Source organism: Capra hircus, chromosome 3 (genome assembly GCF_001704415.2).
Source record: "Capra hircus breed San Clemente chromosome 3, ASM170441v1, whole genome shotgun sequence".
NCBI classification, from domain to species: domain Eukaryota; kingdom Metazoa; phylum Chordata; class Mammalia; order Artiodactyla; family Bovidae; genus Capra; species Capra hircus.
The window spans coordinates 34,088,041-34,106,984 of record NC_030810.1 but is presented as its reverse complement, the minus strand read 5'-3'; the positions used below and the strand labels follow the sequence as shown (position 1 = coordinate 34,106,984).

The window sequence follows — 18,944 nt, the reverse complement described above, 5'->3', positions numbered from 1 at the left end:
ATTAATAAATATTTACTGGATGCTTATAACCACATTTTATTAATTCTAAGGTACCCATTTCTTTTCACATTTAGCTTCTCTGAAATCAGTGACTCTTAAAAACCAATGGCAACCAGGAACATCTTTCTTAGTGACATATGAAATAATGAGGCATGTTGCAATCAGAGACTGACATTAGAAGAAATGCAGATTGTGCCAGGCGTCAGACACCCTGCTAGGAACTGAGGATACAGTGAAGGGCAGAACAGGGCAGTGCCGTGGCTTATATCTTCCCAGATTTCTTTATCTGCAGAGGAGGAAGACTGGCTAGGCTGGCCGCTCCACCGCCCCCAAATGACCACAGGCCTCCACTTGCTGAACTCAGGACTCCCTCTCTTAGTGTCCCACCATCACCACTTGGAAGGACCCAAGGACGCTGCTCTCCAACACTGATCCTGGCAAGTCAACAACTCTGTCCTTGACTAGAGCTTTTCAAAACTACTCTAAACACTGCAGGGAGAAACAAGGGGGAAAAATAGGAAATGAAGAGTCTATGCAAACATTCTGGCTTACACAGACTTGGCCAGCCACCCAAGTTTCTCTCTTCTCCTACCATAGCCAGTGACAAGAGAGGCCCCCAGGGGCCTGGCCCAGCTCCTCAGGCCTGGTTCCCTCACTTGCGACTGTCCTCTTCTGCATGGAATATCTCATCTCACCACCCACCACCCAGACATCCTGATTTATTCCCAGTAAAATCCAAAGAGGCAGATTTCCACTCTGTAGCTGACTTGGGGCTTACCCTGGCTCTGGGTTTTGGACCTATTTCTTGGCTAAAGAGGAAAGAGACCATCCTTCCAGAGAACCCTCCCCCTCCATGTCTGACTTGTATGGAGACTGCAGCTTTGCCATTAGAGAGTTAACTCCAGGGCTGCCTGGACCACAGCGGTACCCCTAGTGCCAGCCCAGTGTCTGGCACATGGCACAAACTCACCATGTCCCTGAGACTCAGAGCAAACTCTTAAAACCCACCTTTAGGGAAATAATAAAAGGTAAAAATTTACTGTGTATCTGATGCTTTACTAAGCAGCTTGCTTACATTTTTAAATCCACTTTTTGTCCTGATATCAACCCTTGAAGAGAATTACTAGGACCATTCCCATTTTACTGATGAGGAAAAACAAGTCCTAGACTAGTCAAGTAACTTGCTCCCGTATGTCATATAAATAGCAGGTGATGGAGGTGAGAGCAATCTCAATCCCTCTGGCTGCCAAATCCCTAAGCGATCTCAGAATGCCATGCTAACAGGCTCATGCATGCTAAGTTGCTTCAGTCATGTCCGACTCTGCGACCCCATGGGTTGTATGTAGCCCATCAGGCTCCTCTGTCCATAGCGACTCTCCAGGCGAGAATACTAGAGTGGGTTGCCGTGCCCTCCTCCAGGAGATCTTCCCAGCTCAGGGACAGAACCCACCTCTCTATGTCTCCTGCACTGGCAGGTGGGTTCTTTACCACCAGTGCCACCTGGGAAGCCCCATGCTGCCGGGCACCCTCCACTTAGTTAATGTATGTTTGCCAAGGACTCCGCCTACTCTGTACATCATTGTTGTTGTTTAGTCGCTAAGTTGTACCTGACTCTTTTGTGACCCTGTGAAATGTAGCCCACCAGGCTCCTCTCTTCATGACAAGAATACTGGAGTGGATTTCCTTCTCCAGGGGGTCTTCCTAACCTAGGGCTCAAAGCCATGTGCCTACTCTGTCTACAACTGGCTTACTCAGAACTCAAGCTGCCCACCTTCAGAGACTGTCCCTTCCCCAATACCAGGTGGCCTCTGGTAAAACTATCCATTTCTAGACTGTATGACTGAGACATGAGTCCAAAAGAGAGTCAAACCCACGGGAACAAGGGCATCATCCCTTCTCTGCATTGTTCACACACACACCCCAGTTCATGTTTTTGTAAGAAATAGATCCTAATTAAATATTTCAGGTTCACTACGTTTCCTATTACTATGGTTTTAAGTGATCTCTTTATGATTGTTTCCACACCTGGATCTTGAAAAGTTCAAGCTCTAGGGCAGCTTCCCTGAAACTTGACCCTGTGAGTTATAAAAACTCTGCCAGAGGATTTTCTGTACTCAGATTCCTCGTCTCCCCTCTGTGCCCTTTGTTCCTGGGTCATAAGTACTCTCTGATGTGTCCTAGACTCCAAACTATATTCCAGTTCCTCTTGGCCTCAGAGAATAAACTAACTGCAAAACGGAAAACATTATTCCCTTTTATAATTTGCTTTTAAAAAAAAAAAGATTAGGATCCTCCTGCATGCTTGGCACTTTCACAAGTTCATCTCTTCCAACTGAAATGCATTTAAGCTGGGAAACCTACCACCATATTATACCTTGTTGGGATAGGAAAATTTGCCCCAAGTCACATAAAGAGTAAACAGCAGCAGCATCTGCATTTGAACCCTGGCCTCTCAAGGCAACTTTAGGGCTCTTTCCAACCTAAAAGTGAAAACCGAATCCTTCAACAACCGTATCAACAACAAAGGCAGCAACAACTGGCACTTATTAAGCTCTGCTCTGCAAATCACCCACCTGATTTTGTGATTTCACTTGTAACAATCCCGTGAGGTTGCCACTTCGAGCTCATTTTCCAGTTAAAGAGACTGAGGTTCTCAGCAATAAAGCAGTTTAAGGTCACAGAGCACACCACCAGAGGAGCTGGGTTTTGTCCAGGTCACAATGGTGTGGCTTTAAAGCCCAATAGATGAATGCTGAGAGTCAGAAAGTTGATCCCACTTCATTTATTTGAGGCAGAGGTAAATTCTCTAAAAAGAAAGATAACTAATAAGGAATATGGGGTATCCAACTCTTTGTGACCTCATGGACTGTAGCCCACCAAGCTGCTTTGTCCATGGGGATAATCCAGGCAAGAATACTGGAGTGGGTTGCCATGCCTCCTCCAGGGGATCTTCTCAACCCAGGTATCGAACCCAGGTCTTCTGCATTACAGGCGGATTCTTTACCATCTGAGCCACCAGGGAAGCCCATTAAAAAAGAAACATAACTAATAGGGAATATGAGGTGACTGGTCAGGCAAGAGAATTAAGAGCATAGACTGTGGAGGGCAAGAGAAAGAAAAGCTACAGGGAGAAATTCAAGCTGGCTGCACACGTGCCCCAGGCCTTACCTAACTTCTCAGTCTACAAGAGGCTCCAAAGGGCAGAACAGCTTCCCAGCCAATTGCCAGCACGGACTGAACTGGTTTTTAGCCTCTGTTCAAGATCAAAAGACTGCTCTTATGATAAATATTTATATGGTGCATTAAATAATAGCCTGTACAAATATTATTAGAAATGTGCCACAGGAAACCACAGGCTTCACAGCTGATTCCTCAACAAACGTGAAAGCTGCTCAAAGGCAGTATGAGAAAAGGAGACAGAGTCAGGGACATGGAGGCTGTTCTCTGCATAACTGCCCCAAAAATTCTCAAAAGGGGCCATGCTACACATAATCGTGCTGAAAGCCACTCTGTGGGGTTGTTCTCTTATATTGGCTTCCTTCTTTTCCCCTAAATGACCTATACTGTGCATCTGGCCTCAGCATGGCTGGGTTTTGTATTTTCTCTGCGTCAGCCGTTGAGCGTTGCACTCAACAAGTGCAGAGCAGAACATTGTTCCCTAAAACTGCAACCCTCCAGGGAGGATAAGCTTACCTGCAGTTCTACTTCTTAGTGGGCCACTCCTCCGGGACAAACTTGAGGACAGTGTCTACAGATACCGCGTCCCAGGGACCTGGGAGTGAGCTTAATATCCTCTCTTGACTTTGATCTTTGGTCTTGGCTGGGAATTCAGGTACACAAGTCACACATAATTTTTTTTTTTTAAGTTATAATATAATCAGGGGGTTGGGAGATTTGGGAAGAAAAAGATAAGCAATGAGTATGCTGCTCCACTTTAGTCTCCTCAACAGAAAGAATGAAATACCACTTTAAGCAGTTCTCCCATGCTCTAAAATGGAGAGAAAATTTGGCATGGGAAGGAAAGAGCTAATCTGGAAATAATACCTGGTTCTCCATCGGCTTTACCAAAAATATACATGGGAGAACAAGCACAGCTTCTTGACAGGTACTTCTCCTCGTAAAGTAAAAGGCTGTCTCCTGCAGCTCCAATCTTGCTGTATTCTTTGAACGATTAACTAAGATTGTATAACCAGAATGCTCAGCACAGTGCCTGGTATTAATATATGGTATGCTCAGTAACAGCTTCCCTAGTGGCTCAGATGGTAAAGAATCTGCCTACAATATGGGAGATTTCGGGATGGGAAGATCCCCTTAAAGGGAATGGCCACCCACTCCAGTATTCTTGCCTGGAGAATTCCATGGACAGAGGAGCTTGGCAGGCTACAGTCATAGGGTCACAAAGAGTCAGACCTGACTGAGCGGCACACACACACACACACACACCACACACACACACACACACCACACACACCACACCACACACCCCACCACCCACACACCACCCCCCACCACACCCCCACACACCCACCCCCCCACCCCCCACACACACCACACACACACACACACACACACACACACACACACACACACACACACACACACTCTCTCTCTCTCTCTCTCTCTCTCTCTCTCTCAGTAAACAGCAGCAATTATTAGGACTATTAAGATATGCCAACCTTTTCTTTCATAACCAAATCATCCCTGAACATCTGCAGGGATGTTTAGTATGCATGATCTATACCTAGGTATTCACACCATGTCTAATAGCTCAAATTCCAGTAAACAAATGTAAAGTGCTTTCTCTGGGTCAGGACACTAGGAATAGAAAGCTGAAAAATATATCATTTCTGATCTTAAATAGTTGACAATTTAGTGTAAGAATCTTACTTTTGCAAGATTTTGTAAAGTCAAACAGTGATGCATCAAGTTGTGCCTAGTTTATGTACTTGAAGCGCAACTAATGCACCTGGTAATGTTGCACGTGGCAGTAAGGGGGCTCCATTCGCCAGCGGAATCTCAGCTATACTCTTGAAGCCAAGCGTCTTGTTCCAACTCCCCCTTCCTTGGCAGAATACGGAGATGGAAGTTGATAAAAGAAGTACCAGTTTACTGTCTTCATCCGTCTTCCAAGCACTAGATCAAAGCCCAGTATTACTCAAGACATTGAGGATCTTCATGCTTTGGACTGAGCCCATCTTTAAAGACAAACTGAGGTGACTGGATGAAGGGTGTGGAATTAAATCAGATGGAAGAAAAGCTGGCTGTTGTCTTAGATTCAAAGTTGGATTCCAACAGGTAGAACAGGCAAACTTAACGAAGCCTCGTGCGTGCCTCACAATGTGGTGGCCACAGGGATCAACACTGAGGCGGTCCTGGGCAATGGCCAAAACCCACCACCCTCCAAGAGCCACCCAGGCAACGCTCAACAGCTGACGCAGAGAAAATACAAAACCCAGCCATGCTGAGGCCAGATGCACGGTATAGGTCCTGACGAAATCACGGGTGGAAAATCTGACGCATCAAATGACATCCCCAAATTCCCAAACCAAACATTGCCTGAGAGCAAATTAAACTCTGGATCTCCCATGTCCTCTCCTATAAAACCTCACTTACACTGCCTTCTCTTCAATCCCTGTGATCCAATAAAGCAGCTCCCTACTTGTTAAAATGCCTTCCAAGCCCTTTAAAATGCCCTGCCAAGTTATTCTCTCTGCAGAGACGGGGAGTGGAGGAACCCACATTTATGACACCCACCCTTCCCCCACTTACAGGGGGAAGACACTAAAATCCCCAGGGGAACAAAATCCAGTGGATGGTCACAAAGCTGGAAGATAAAGGAGGCTGTATTCAAATTCAGGTTTGTCTAGGCCAGAACAGGACTCTTATCCATCCCTGAAATGACTTGACTTTTCCCACCTCCCAACCAAGTTGCTTTCATCCTTAGCATATTCAGAACACAATTCCAAGTCAGTTCATCCTGTGAAAACTTCTCAGACACTCAACCATCAGAAACGCCCCCTCCATGCTCTGATTAATGACAACCCTATGTCACTATACAGGCTACTATGAGAAGCTTGAGATATTGAGATTGTTCTGCCCTCTACTTCCTTCTGCCGAGAGGGAAGCATGCCGTGTGTCCTGCAGTAATAGGGGAATTCTTGGGCTGGGAGGGAAGAGGAAATTATTAATGTATAAAATAGTCGAATACCTTTTAAAATAAAAAGCCTCTAAGAACTCTCCATCCCTGGAAAGGTCTAGAAGCACCGTCCGCAAGCCTCTCTTCTGTATGAAGCACTGCACCCCTTGCCAGGGCATTCTTCCTCCTTGACCTGCAGCCTACTTCCGCACACACAGGCATGGAGGAGAGAAGTATTGGGTACAGCAACAAAATCCAGGCACCATCTTGCAGGCACCATCTTGTAAAACTCTGCCCTCAAAGACAATGCCCAGACCGAGGATGGCTGAGGTCTCTGGCCTACTCTTTTGGCTTTTTTTTTCCTTTTTAAAGAATTTTTCTCTATTATTTTACTAATATACACATTTTTATATTATTATTATATATTAGTATATAGTATATAGTATATAGTATATATTATTAATATAGAGTAATTTATTTTTACTTACTGCTAACGATCACTGACCATTTTTTAATTGAAGGATAACTGCTTTACAATGTTGTGTTAGTTTTTGCTGTACAACAACATGAATCAGCTAGAAGTATACATGTGTCCCTTCCCTCTTGGGCTGCCCTACCACTCCCCCACACACCCTATTTATGAAGAATGGCTAGGTGGCTTCAAGGCCTCACGTGAAAGGCCTAAAGAATGAGCTATTGAAGATTACTGAACAGTGTGCCTTTCCAGAAACAGGCCCTGTTAAAATTATCATGAGCAGCAGTGTAAGCTTCAACACCAGAAATGCTGCTTCTGCCCAAAGTGAAGGCCAAGTTCTTTATCTGGCCCACAAGGAACTCAAAGCTCCTGCTCCTGCCCGAACCACTAACCCCACTTCCCAACCTCATCTCTAATCACAACTCCTAATATGCCAACCTTACAACATTACTAGCAATCCCTCAAATGAAAGTTTGCTGCCTTTGTTCATGTGATGCAAAAAAATACAAACTTGCAGTTCACAGAAAAAGATATTCAATCCATACATTGACCCTTTAAGCTCACAAAAAATGGAGGGAAACGCAAATCAAAACAACACTGAGATACACTGAGAAACTTAAAAAAAATGGGCAGAAAATGAAAACACTGATAATATCCATTTTGGGCAAGAGCTTGGGGACACAAGCAGTTTCAGATACCTTTAACAGGAGAATAATTGGTTCATCCTCCTTTAGGACAATTTGGCAATATCTATCTGTTTTCCAAATCTACCCCTTTACCCAAGAGTTGTAACTTCTAAGAATTTACCTTCTAAGAACTGAAGATTGGTTCATCTAAAAGATATATACAAAAATGCACATTTCTGCTTTTTTTCTTTTTAAGGCAAGGGCACACTCACAAAAACCTTGGAAACATTCAATATTCATTTATAGTGCCTGCATGTTAAGTCACTTTAGTCATGTCTGACTCTTTGCAACCTCATGGACTGTAGCCCACCAGGCTCCTCTATCCAAGGGATTCACCAAGCAAGAATACTAGAGGGTGTTGTCATGCCCTCCTCCGGGGGATCTTCCCAACCCAGGGATCAAACCCACATCTCCCGCAGCTCCTGCACTGCATCTGGGTTCTAGGAAAGCCCCATTCATTTATAGGGGACTTGCTAAAACTGATACAGAAGCAGTTGTTAAAAATGAGACATAGCTAAAGGAAATTGCTAATTATATGTTATTGAGTAAAAGAGCAAATTCTTAGATACTACAATATGACTGCATTTGTAAGAACTCTGTAAAGAGGAAAGCACATCAGTTGTTCTCAAACTGTGATCTTCAGAGAAGCAGCATCAGCACCACCAAGCAATGTGTTAGAAATGCAAACTCTCAGGCTCCAGCCCAGACCTACTAATTCAGAAACTTTAGGGAGTATGGTTCACAGCCTATGCTGTTAAAACCCTTCAGGCTACCCTGAGTGCTACTAGAGCCTAAGAACCACTAAACTGTATGAAGACCTAACATACAAAATTTCAGGAAGAATATGCAAAAGCCTGCTTACCGCAGTGACATCTAGAGAAGGAGGTACAGTGGAAGCATGGAGGGCAATTTTTAATCTCCCGTCTCTGTGCTGCATGAATTTTCACAATAGGCAGCTACTATTGTAATACCAAGAAAGATTCTTGTACTGGGTTGAAATCTACTTTATGTGGCTTCCACCCTCTCGTCCACATTTTTATCCCACAGGATCAACCAAACCATCTAACCTCTTTTAAGTCAGCTAGCCCTTGGAGAAGGCAATGGCACTCCACTCCAGTACTCTTGCCTGGAAAATCCCATGGACGGAGGAGCCTGGTAGGCTGTAGTCCATGGGGTCGCTAAGAGTCAGACTCGACTGAGCGACTTCACTTTTCCCTTTCATACACTGGAGAAGGAAATGGCAGCCCACTCCAGTGTTCTTGCTTGGAGAATCCCAGGGACAGGGGAGCCTGGTGGGCTGCCGTCTATGGGGTCGCACAGAGTCGGACATGACTGAAGTGACTTAGCGGCAGCAGCAGCCCTTGGATATGCATCCCTTAGATAACACCACCCTTATGGCAGAAAGTGAAGAACAGAACTAAAGAGCCTCTGGATGAAAGTGAAAGAAGAGAGTGAAAAAGTTGACTTAAAACTCAACATTCAGAAAACTAAGATCATGGCATCTTAGTCTCATCACTTCATGGCAAATAGATGGGGAAACAATGAAACAGTGACAGGTTTCATTTTGGGGGGCTCCAAAATCACTGCAGATGGTGACTGTAGCAATGAAATTAAAAGACACTTGCTCCTTGGAAGAAAAGCTGTGATGGGGGAGCCTGGTGGGCTGCCATCTATGGGGTCGCACAGAGTCAGACACGACTGAAGTGACTTAGCAGCAGCAGCCCAATGTCACAGAGTCAGTAAAAAACAAGAGAGGGAATTCAACCCATGCTCTTTCCACTATGTCGCATGATGATTTAAAACAGCCACACTCTAATATCAACGTTGGCCACATAATTCTATAATCCCAGAATCTGATACATTATACTGAGTTTGGTGTATCTAAATCACACTTGATTTTATCACCTGTCTTCTCAACTTTTATCCCCTATGCTGCTGCTAAGTCACCTCAGTCATGTCCGACTCTGTGCGACCCCATAGACGGCAGCCCACCAGGCTCCCCCGTCCCTGGGATTCTCCAGGCAAGAACACTGGAGTGGGTTGCCATTTCCTTCTCCAATGCATGAAAGTGAAAAGTGAAAGTGAAGTCGCTCAGTCATGTCCGACTCTTAGCGACCCCATGGACTGCAGCCTACCAGGCTCCTCTATCCATGGGATTTTCCAGACAAGAGTACTGGAGTGGGGTGCCATGGCCTTCTCTGTTTATCCCCTATAGGTGTTCAGTAACTGAGTCCTTTCCAAATCTCTTCATCCCATAGCCACTTTAGCAGAATTCAAGATACTCAGCTCTCAGCCTGGTCTGCAACAGATTTCAGTGTATTTGGCCCAAAATCCAGATGGCCCAAGGGACAGGCAACACATAAATTTAGGCTGAATGACTTGTCCTTTATTTTCCCCACTTTTCCTAAACCCAGTCCCCACACAAATCACTGTATATGTACTTGCTATATAAACTCTGCTTCATCATCCATGTTGATAAGGACCTTCTAAACAATTTAAAACGATAGTTGTAGGACTTCCAGGAAAAACCATCTCATCGTTTTTCCTTGTGTCAAACCTATTTCTGCCCGAACATACTGTGCCTTTTCTCTTCTTTCCCACCAAGTGGCACCACCAACCACCCCGACATTGTAGCCGGCAATCTAAAAAGTATCAGTGATTCCCCATGCAGGTTATTCTCTGTTTACCCACCTCTTCCACACTCAACCCTTTTCTGCCTACCCTGTGTCCTGGGGATTACAGTCTGACCTCTAAGGCTCTCTAACCCTTTTATCTTCTAGTTGGTTTTGCCCATGGAGAGCCATTAGCAGAGACCTTCCAGGAGGAAGGAAAGTAGGGTCCGGGTTCCATTCCTTTGGAGCTGCCTCAAACCTGCTGCATTTCTTTAAGATATCAGATCCTCTCAAGGCAGCTTTCTCCACGGGATTTCTCCTTTTGAGTTCTCCATCCCTTGCCCGCTTAACTAGAAAAGTATAACAATACCACTAATATTAGCTCTAGGCATTCATGCTGCCCTCATCTTTCTAAATAGTTCCTGTACTTAAAATTATACAAATCTAAGGGTGTCTTTCCTTCTGATTTATTCCTTCACTCTGCCCTTTCAGTCCTCAACCAGTAAAAGTGCCTGAATAACTCAAATTCCCTTCCTCAGAAACTCTAGTAGTCTCTTTTAAAATTCTCTTCAAAACTTCCAGGTGAAGGCCTCCACTTCTAGCCAAGACGGAGTAAAGGGCACCATATTTATCTTCCCACCTTAAATAACTAAAATAACGAATACAGGAAACAAAGGTTCTCAGGATACTGGACATCAGGCAACAAAACACAGTGATGTCAGAGAGATGGGGAGAAAAAGAGGTATCCTGAAATTGTTCAAGCTGAATGCCTGGGACCTGGACACAGGAAGAGAAAATCCACACCAAGGCCTGCAGCTTCCTGAACTGAGCGAGAGCTAGGAGTCTGTGCAGAGCAAGGAGGCTAGAATTCTTGGGGCAAAGTAGGAGATAGGAAAGGTGCCCCGAAGGTGTGCTCGTCAACTATCCAGGACCGTAGCAGTCACTGTACACGTGCGAAGACACTGTCTGAGCCAGAAGCACTCCAAAGGATGACAGTGAACAATCAGGGGACGTCACGCAGGGCCAGGAGTAGTGGCGATTCACACCAGCCAGTGCGGAAAACCTCATAACTGACAGGGCTTGGGGGCGAGTACACAGACGGGCTTTAGCTCAGCAGTGAAGAGGCATTAGTCTCACTCAACAAAGCTTAAGCAGGACGCAAGAGGATCACACTGTTTCCAAATAACTTAGACATGCTGCAAAACAAAGATCAAGTGTATCTATAGAAATACGGAAATATCTAGCATTAAACAAGGTAAAACACATAACGTCTGGTATTCAGTCAAAAATTAGCAGCATGCAAAGAAGCAGGAAAATACGACTTAAAACGAGCAAAATCAATGGACTCCAACCCAGAACTGACCTATCTGACAGAATGAGTTGATGCAGCTATTAAGCCAGTTATTATACGTGAAAGTCCTATGTTCAAAAAGCTAAAGGAAAGAGTGAATTTAAAAGTTCAGACATATAAGGTTTTTAAAAGAATCAAGTTAAAATTATAAAAATGAAAACTAAAATATCTGAGATGCAAAGCTGACTGTATGAGATTACATAACACAGAAGATTAGTGACCTTCAATACATTAAAATAGAAACTATCAAAAATACAACAAAGAGAAAAAAAGATTTTTTAAAAATAGAGCATCGTGAGCTGTGGAAAAACTTAAGTGACCTAATATATGTGAAATGGGAATACCTGAAGGAGAGAACGAAGAAGGGATCAGGAGAAATACATTAAACATAATGGTTATAAATTTCCAAATTTGATGAAAACTATAAAAACACATATTCAAGAACACAAATGAACTCCAAGCAAAAGAAATATAAAGAAAACTCAGCCAAGCAACATCATAACCAAATTGTTCAAAACCAACAGTAAAGAGAAATCTTAAAAGCTGTCAGGGTGGAGATGGCAAATTATGCAAAAAAAGAAAAAAATGTGAGAATGTCAACAGAAATAATGTAAGCTATGAGACAGCAGAGCAAGATTTGAAGAACTGGAAGAAAAAACTTTATACTAGAATTCTTTGTACTGTGGGGAAAAAAATCTTTTAAAACTGAAGCTGAAATAAAGATTTTTTTGAGACATACCAAAGATGTCATACCAAAATTCATCTTCAGAGGAAAAAAAAAGAACAAAACATCTGTGGCTTCCCTGGTGGTCCCGTGGTTAAGACTCTGCTGTTCCACTGCAGAGGGTGTGGACTCTATCTCTAGTCGGGGAAGTTCCACATGCCTCAAGGTGTGGACCCAAAAAAAGAAAAAAGATCAAAATTTCTCAGCAGCAGAACTGTACCACAAGAAGTGGGAGAAAATAATATCTCATGGAAATCTGGATCCATAAAATAAAAGGAAGAGCATAAAAGTAACTATGTGGGTATATATACACTTCTTTAAAAGTTCTGAATGTCTTAAAAAGATAATTGACTGCTTAAAACTAAAATAGTGTCCATGTATTATGGGGTTTCAATATATGCAGAAGTAAAATGTATTGTAGAAGGCAATGGCAACCCACTCCAGTGTTCTTGCCTGGAGAATCCCAGGGGTGGCGGAGCCTGGTGGGCTGCCGTCTATGGGGTTGCACAGAGTCGGACACGACTGACGCGACTTAGCAGCAGCAGCAGAATGTATTGTATAACATAAATAGCAGTAGTACAAAAGCTATGAGGCAAGAATTAGAGATACATTGTTGTATGGTCTTTTTAATTTATTTTTAATTGGAGGATAACTGCTTTACAATATTGTGTTGGTTTCTGCTATATCAATATGAATCAGCCATAGGTACATGTATGTCCCCTCCCTCTTGAAACTCCATCCCACCTCCCACCCCTATCCCACCCCTCTAGGTTGTCATAGAGCAATGGATCTGAACTTCCTGTGTCATACAGCAAATTTCCATTGGCTATCTAATTTTACGTACGGTTTTATATTATATATGAAGTGGCATAATACCACTTGAAAGTTTACTCTGATAAATTAAACATGTATACTATAAATTTTAAAGTAACCACTAAAATAATATCTGAAAAAAGGACATGCTTAATTAGCCAATAAAGGAGGAAAAACATAGAATTAAAAAATAATTAATGTAAAAGAAAGCAGAGAAAGAGAAAAGAGAACAAAAAACAGATGGAACAAATAGAAAAGAAAAAAACAACATGCCATGTTTAAAACAAACCATAAGAATTACATTATATATAGTCCAAACACCCTAATTAAAAGGCAGAGATTTTTTATGTCTTGCCTTGTTAAGCTGCCTATAAAAAGCCCGTTTTAAATATAAGGAAACAAACAGGTTAAAAAGGAAAAGCAGGAAAAAGATATACCATAAAAGAACAATCAAAAGAGAGCTAGACTTTGATATATTAGTATAACACTAAATAGATTTTAAAGTATAAATATTACCAGGAATAATGATTCAGTAGATACTGAAGAAAAAATAGCATCAGAAATTATGAAATAATGAAGTGGATGATTCACCAATATGACCTAAAAATCCCAAATATTAATCCACCTAATAACATAGTGTCAGAATACCTAAAGCAAAGTCTGATAGAACTGCAAGGAGAAACGTGTATGTCTACTATTATCATGAGAGATTTAAATCTGCCACTCTCAATAATTGGTAGAACAGGTAGACAGAAAATCAGGAAGTACATAATACATACCAATAGTCAATAAAGCTAATTGACATGTAAAAAGCACTTTCCCAACAATAGCAGATTGTATTTTTTCTTTTCAAGAGCACATGGAATACTTATTAGGTTGGTACAAACGTAATTGTAGTTTTGGACTATGAATTTTAAATTATAACTAGGCTCAACACATCTTTATTAATCTAGATAGGAACCATTATAATCAACACATTTTTGCCAATGAGAAATGTTTGTTTATTCCTATAGCATAAAAATCTATGCTTTAGGATTTCACAAAATCTTGGAAAGTATTTTCTGCATGCTGCTGGTTGTGGAAACATCTTCCCTGAAAAAATTTTTCTAGATGCTTGAAGAAGTGGTCAGTTGGCAACAGGTCAGGTGAACACTGCAGATGAGGCGAAACTTCATAATTCAGTTTGTTTAACTTTTGAAGTTCTGACTGTGTGAAGCGTGGTCAGATGTTCTTGTGGAGAAGAGGGCCCTTTCTGTTGACCAGTGCCAGCTGCACGCATTGCAGTCTTTGGTGCAACTCATCCATCTGCTGCACATACTTCTCAGATGTAATGGTTTCACTGGAATTCAGGAAGCTAAAGGACATCACCAGATGGCCAACACCGAAATCAGATTGATTATATTCTTTGCAGCCAAAGAGGGAGAAGCTCTATACAGTCAGCAAAACAAGACCAGAAGCTGACTATGGCTCAGATCGTGAACTCCTTACTGCCAAATTCAGACTGAAATTTAAGAAAGTGGTGAGAAAACACTAGACCATTCAGGTATAACTGAAATCAAATCCCTTATGCTTATACAGTAGAAGTTAGAAATAGATTTAAGGGACTAGATCTGATAGACAGAGTGCCTGATGAACTATGGATGGAGGTTCATGACATTGTACAGGAGACAGGAATCAAGAACATCTCCAAGAAAAAGAAATGCAAAAAAGCAAAATGGCTGTCTGAGGAGGCCTTACAAATAGCTGTGAAAAGAAGTGAAAACCAAAGGAGAAAAGGAAAGATATACCCATTTGAATGCACAGTTCCAAAGAACAGCAAGGAGAGCATCAGAAAGCCTTCCGCAGGTATCAACGCAAAGAAATGCTACTGCTATTGCTAAGTCACTTCAGTCATGTCCGAATCTGTGTGACCCCACAGACAGCAGCCCACCAGGATCCCCCATCCCTGGGATTCTCCACGCAAGAACACTGGAGTGGGTTGCCATTTCCTTCTCCAATGCATGAAAGTGAAAAGTGAAAGGGAAGTCACTCAGTTGTGTCCAACCTTCAGCGACCCCATGGACTGCAGCCTTCCAGGCTCCTCCGTCCATGGGATTTTCCAGGCAAGAGTACTGGAGTGGGGTGCCATTACCTTCTCTGATGCAAACAAATAGAGGAAAACAATAGAATGGGAAAGACTAGAGATCTCTTCAAGAAAATTAGAGCTATCAAGGGAACTTTTCATGCAAAGATGAGCACAATAAAGGACAGAAATGGTATGGACCTAACTGAAGCAGAGGATATTAAGAACAGGCGGCAAGAATACACAGCAGAACTGTACAAAAAAGATCTTCATGACCCAGATAATCACGATGGTGTGATCACTCACCTAGAGCCAGACATCCTGGAATGTGAAGTCAAGTGGGCCTTAGAAAACATCACTAGGAACAAAGCTAGTGGAGGTGATGGCATTCCAGTTGACCTATTTCAAATCCTGAAAGATGACGCTGTAAAAGTGTTGCGCTCAATATGCTAGCAAATGTAGAAAACTCAGCAGTGGCCATAGGACTGGAAAAAGGTCAGTTTTCATTCCAATCCCAAAGACAGGCAATGCCAAAGAATGCTCAAACTACTGCACAACTGCACTCATCTCACATGCTAGTAAAGTAATGCTCAAAATTCTCCAAGCCAAGCTTCAGCAATACGTGAACCATGAACTTCCAGATGTTTAAGCTGGTTTTAGAAAAGGCAGAGGAACCAGGGATCAAATTGCCAATATCCACTGGATCATCGAAAAAGCAAAAGAGTTCTAGAAAAGCATCTATTTCTGCTTTATTGACTATGCCAAAGACTTTGACTGTGCGGATCCAAATAAACTGTGGAAAATTCTTGAAGAAATTGGAATACCAGACCACCTCAACTGCCTCCTGAGAAATCTGTGTGCAGGTCAGGAAGCAACAGTTAGAACTGGACATGGAACAGACTGGTTCCAAATAGGAAAAGGAGTACGTCAAGGCTGTATATTGTCACCCTTTTTATTTAACTTATATGCAGAGTACATCATGAGAAACACTGGGCTGGAGGAAGCACAAGCTGAAATCAAGATTGCTGGGAGAAATATCAATAACCTCAGGTAGGCAGATGACACCACACTTATGGCAGAAAGTGAAGAAGAACTAAAGAGCCTCTTGATGAAAGTGAAAGAGGAGAGTGAAAAAGTTAGCTTAAAGCTCAACATTCAGAAAACGAAGATCATGGCATCCGGTCCTATCACTTCATGGGAAATAGATGGGGAAACAGTGGAAACAGTGACAGACTTTATTTTTTATGGGCTCCAAACTCACTGCAGATGATGATTTGAACCATGAAATTAAAAGACACTTACTCCTTGGAAGGAAAGTTATGACCAACCGAGACAGCATATTAAAAAGCAGAGACATTGCTTTGCCAAGGAAGGTCCATCTAGTCAAGGCTATGGTTTTTCCAGTGGTCATGTATGGATGTGACAGTTGGACTGTAAAGAAAGCTGAGCACCTAAGAATTGATGCTTTTGAACTGTGGTGTTAGAGAAGACTCTTTAGAGTCCCTTGGACTGCAAGGAAATCCAACTAGTCAATCCTAAAGGAAATCAGTCCTGAATATTCATTGGAAGAACTGATGCTGAAGCTGAAACTCCAATACTTTGGCCACCTGATGTGAAGAGCTGGCTCATTTGAAAAGTCCCTGATGCTGGGAAAGTTTGAGGGCAGGAGGAGAAGGGGTCAACAGAGGATGAGATGGTTGGATGGCATCACAGACTCAATGGACATGACGTTGGGTAAACTCTGGGAGTTGGTGATGGACAGGGAGGCCTGACGTGCTGCAGTCCATGGGGTTGTAAAGAGTCGGACACGACTGAGTGACTGAACTGAACTGAACTGAAAGTAAATCAAACCAGCAACAGACCACCAAACAGTGACCATGACCTTTTTCTGGTGTGAGTTTCGCTTTGTAAAGTGCTTTGAAGTTTCTTCTTGGTCCAACCTCTGAGCTAGTCACCTCCGGTTGTCATATAAAATCCAGTTTTCGTCACACATCACAATCCGATCAAGAAATGGTTTATTGCTGTTACATACAATAAGAGAAGATGACGCTTCAAAATGACAATTTTTTTGAATTTCGGTCAGCTCATGAGGCACACAGTTATCAACCTTTTTCATCTTTCCAATTTGCTTCAAATACCGAGTGAATGTAGGATGGTCGAGACTGAGATCTTGAGCAACTTTTCATGTAGTTGTAAGAGCATCAGCTTCGATGATCCTCTCAACTAGTCACTGTCAACTTCCCGATGGCTGGCCACTATGCTCCTCATCTTCAAGGTTCTCATCTACTTTGCAAAACTTCTTGAACCACGAATGCTTCTTGTACACTCATTAGCAGTTCCTGAGCCAGATGCGTTGCTGATGCTGTGAGTTGCCTACATTGCTTTATGACTCACTTTGAATAAGCAAATTCGAATAAGCAAATCACTTGAATTCACTTTTTTTTAATCTAACATCATTTCCCTAGTCTAAAATAAATACAAAATAAACAGTAAGTAATCAGTCATTAACATAAAAATAGAGTGAGAAATGTGCATTAAAATGACATATAAGATAACCACATTTAAGAATGTATTCCAGTATCAAACAGCAAAGTTCAACACTGTAAAACCACAAGTACTTTCGCACCAAGCTAATACAAAGACAGACCACATTCTGGGCCATAAAACAAGTCTCAAAAAGTTAAAAAAATTCAAATCATATAAACTACTTTCTGTGACTTAAATGGATAGATGTGTGGAACATCCTCAAATATTTGGAGACCGACTGACACACTTCTGTAAACCATAGGTCAAAAAGACTTTAAAAAACTAGAAAATGTATTCACTGAATGAAAATAAAAACAACAAAACTTGTGGGATGCAGCTGAAGCCATACTTAAAAATTTACAGACTCAAATGCCTATATTAGAAAAGACGTCTCAAGTAAATGACCTTAATTTCTACCTTAATACATTAGAAAAAAAAGGGTAAGAGGGATCCAAAGTTAGCAGAAGGAAGAAAATAAAATTTAGGGTAAATATCAATAAATTAAAAAATAATAAAGAGAATAAATGAAAACAAAAAGCTGACTCTTTCAGAAGATCCATAATATTCATAAATTTCTGGCAAGAATGATCAAGAAAATAAAGAGAAAAGAGACAAATAACCAGAATTCAGAATAAGGGAAATGAAATTACAACAGATTCTATAAGTGTTTAAATGATAATAAAAGTATTATGAGCACCTTAGATGATATGTACAGATTCACTTAAATATATTAATAGAAATAAACCTCACTCAAGAAGAAACAAATAATCTGCACTGCTGCTGCTGCTGCTAAGTCGCTTCAGTTGTGTCCGACTCTATGCAACCCCATAGACGGCAGCCCACCAGGCTCCCCTATCCCTGGGATTCTCCAGGCAAGAACACTGGAGTAGGCTGTCATTTCCTTCTCCAATGTATGAAAGGGAAAAGTGAAAGTGAAGTCGTTCAGCCGTGTCCGACTCTTAGCGACCCCATGGACTGCAACCTACCAGGCTCCTCCGTCCATGGGATTTGCCAGGCAAGAGTACTGGAGTGGGGTGCTATTGCCTTCTCTGGATAATCTGCACAGTCCTCTATTATTAAGTCAATTGACTTTTCTGTCTCCTCCATTAAAAAAAAAAAAACACTCAAATGGCTTCACTGATGAATTCTACCAAACATCTGAGAAAGAAACAATGTCAATTCTACATGAACCCTTACAGAAAACTGAAGAGAAAGAAATGTTTCCCTGCTCATTCTATGAGGCCAGAATTATCTTGATAACAAAACTTAAGAGACAATATAAGAAAAGAAAATTGTATCATTACCAAACATTAACACAGATGCAAATATTCTTAAAATTTTAGCAAACAGAATCCAACAAAATATAAAAAGGATAATAGGTCCCGGCCAAGTGGGATCTACCTCAGTAATACAAGGTTAATTTAGCGTTCAAATAAAAAAAAAATCAATGAATGTAACTGACTATATTAACAGTCTTTGAAAAAATTATGATCTCAATAGTTACAGAAAAAAGCAACTGACAAAATATTACACCCATTCTTCATTTATAAAAATTAATG

General features: G+C 41.8%; 1 protein-coding gene across 4 annotated transcripts in view; it reads right to left on the bottom strand.

Annotated features, from left to right (window-relative positions):
* The window catches only part of FGGY (FGGY carbohydrate kinase domain containing), a 502,898-nt gene that overhangs the window by 479,359 nt on the left and 4,595 nt on the right, over positions 1 to 18,944 (bottom strand). Inside the window, exon 1 of one of the 4 annotated variants that reach the window (XM_005678344.2) lies at positions 3,694 to 3,789. The exons of the other annotated variants lie outside the window; for them this stretch is intronic. The gene's annotated coding sequence lies outside the window, so the exon portion shown is untranslated. Of the gene's footprint in view, positions 1 to 3,693; positions 3,790 to 18,944 lie in introns of those variants that run through there. 4 annotated transcript variants of the gene reach the window in all.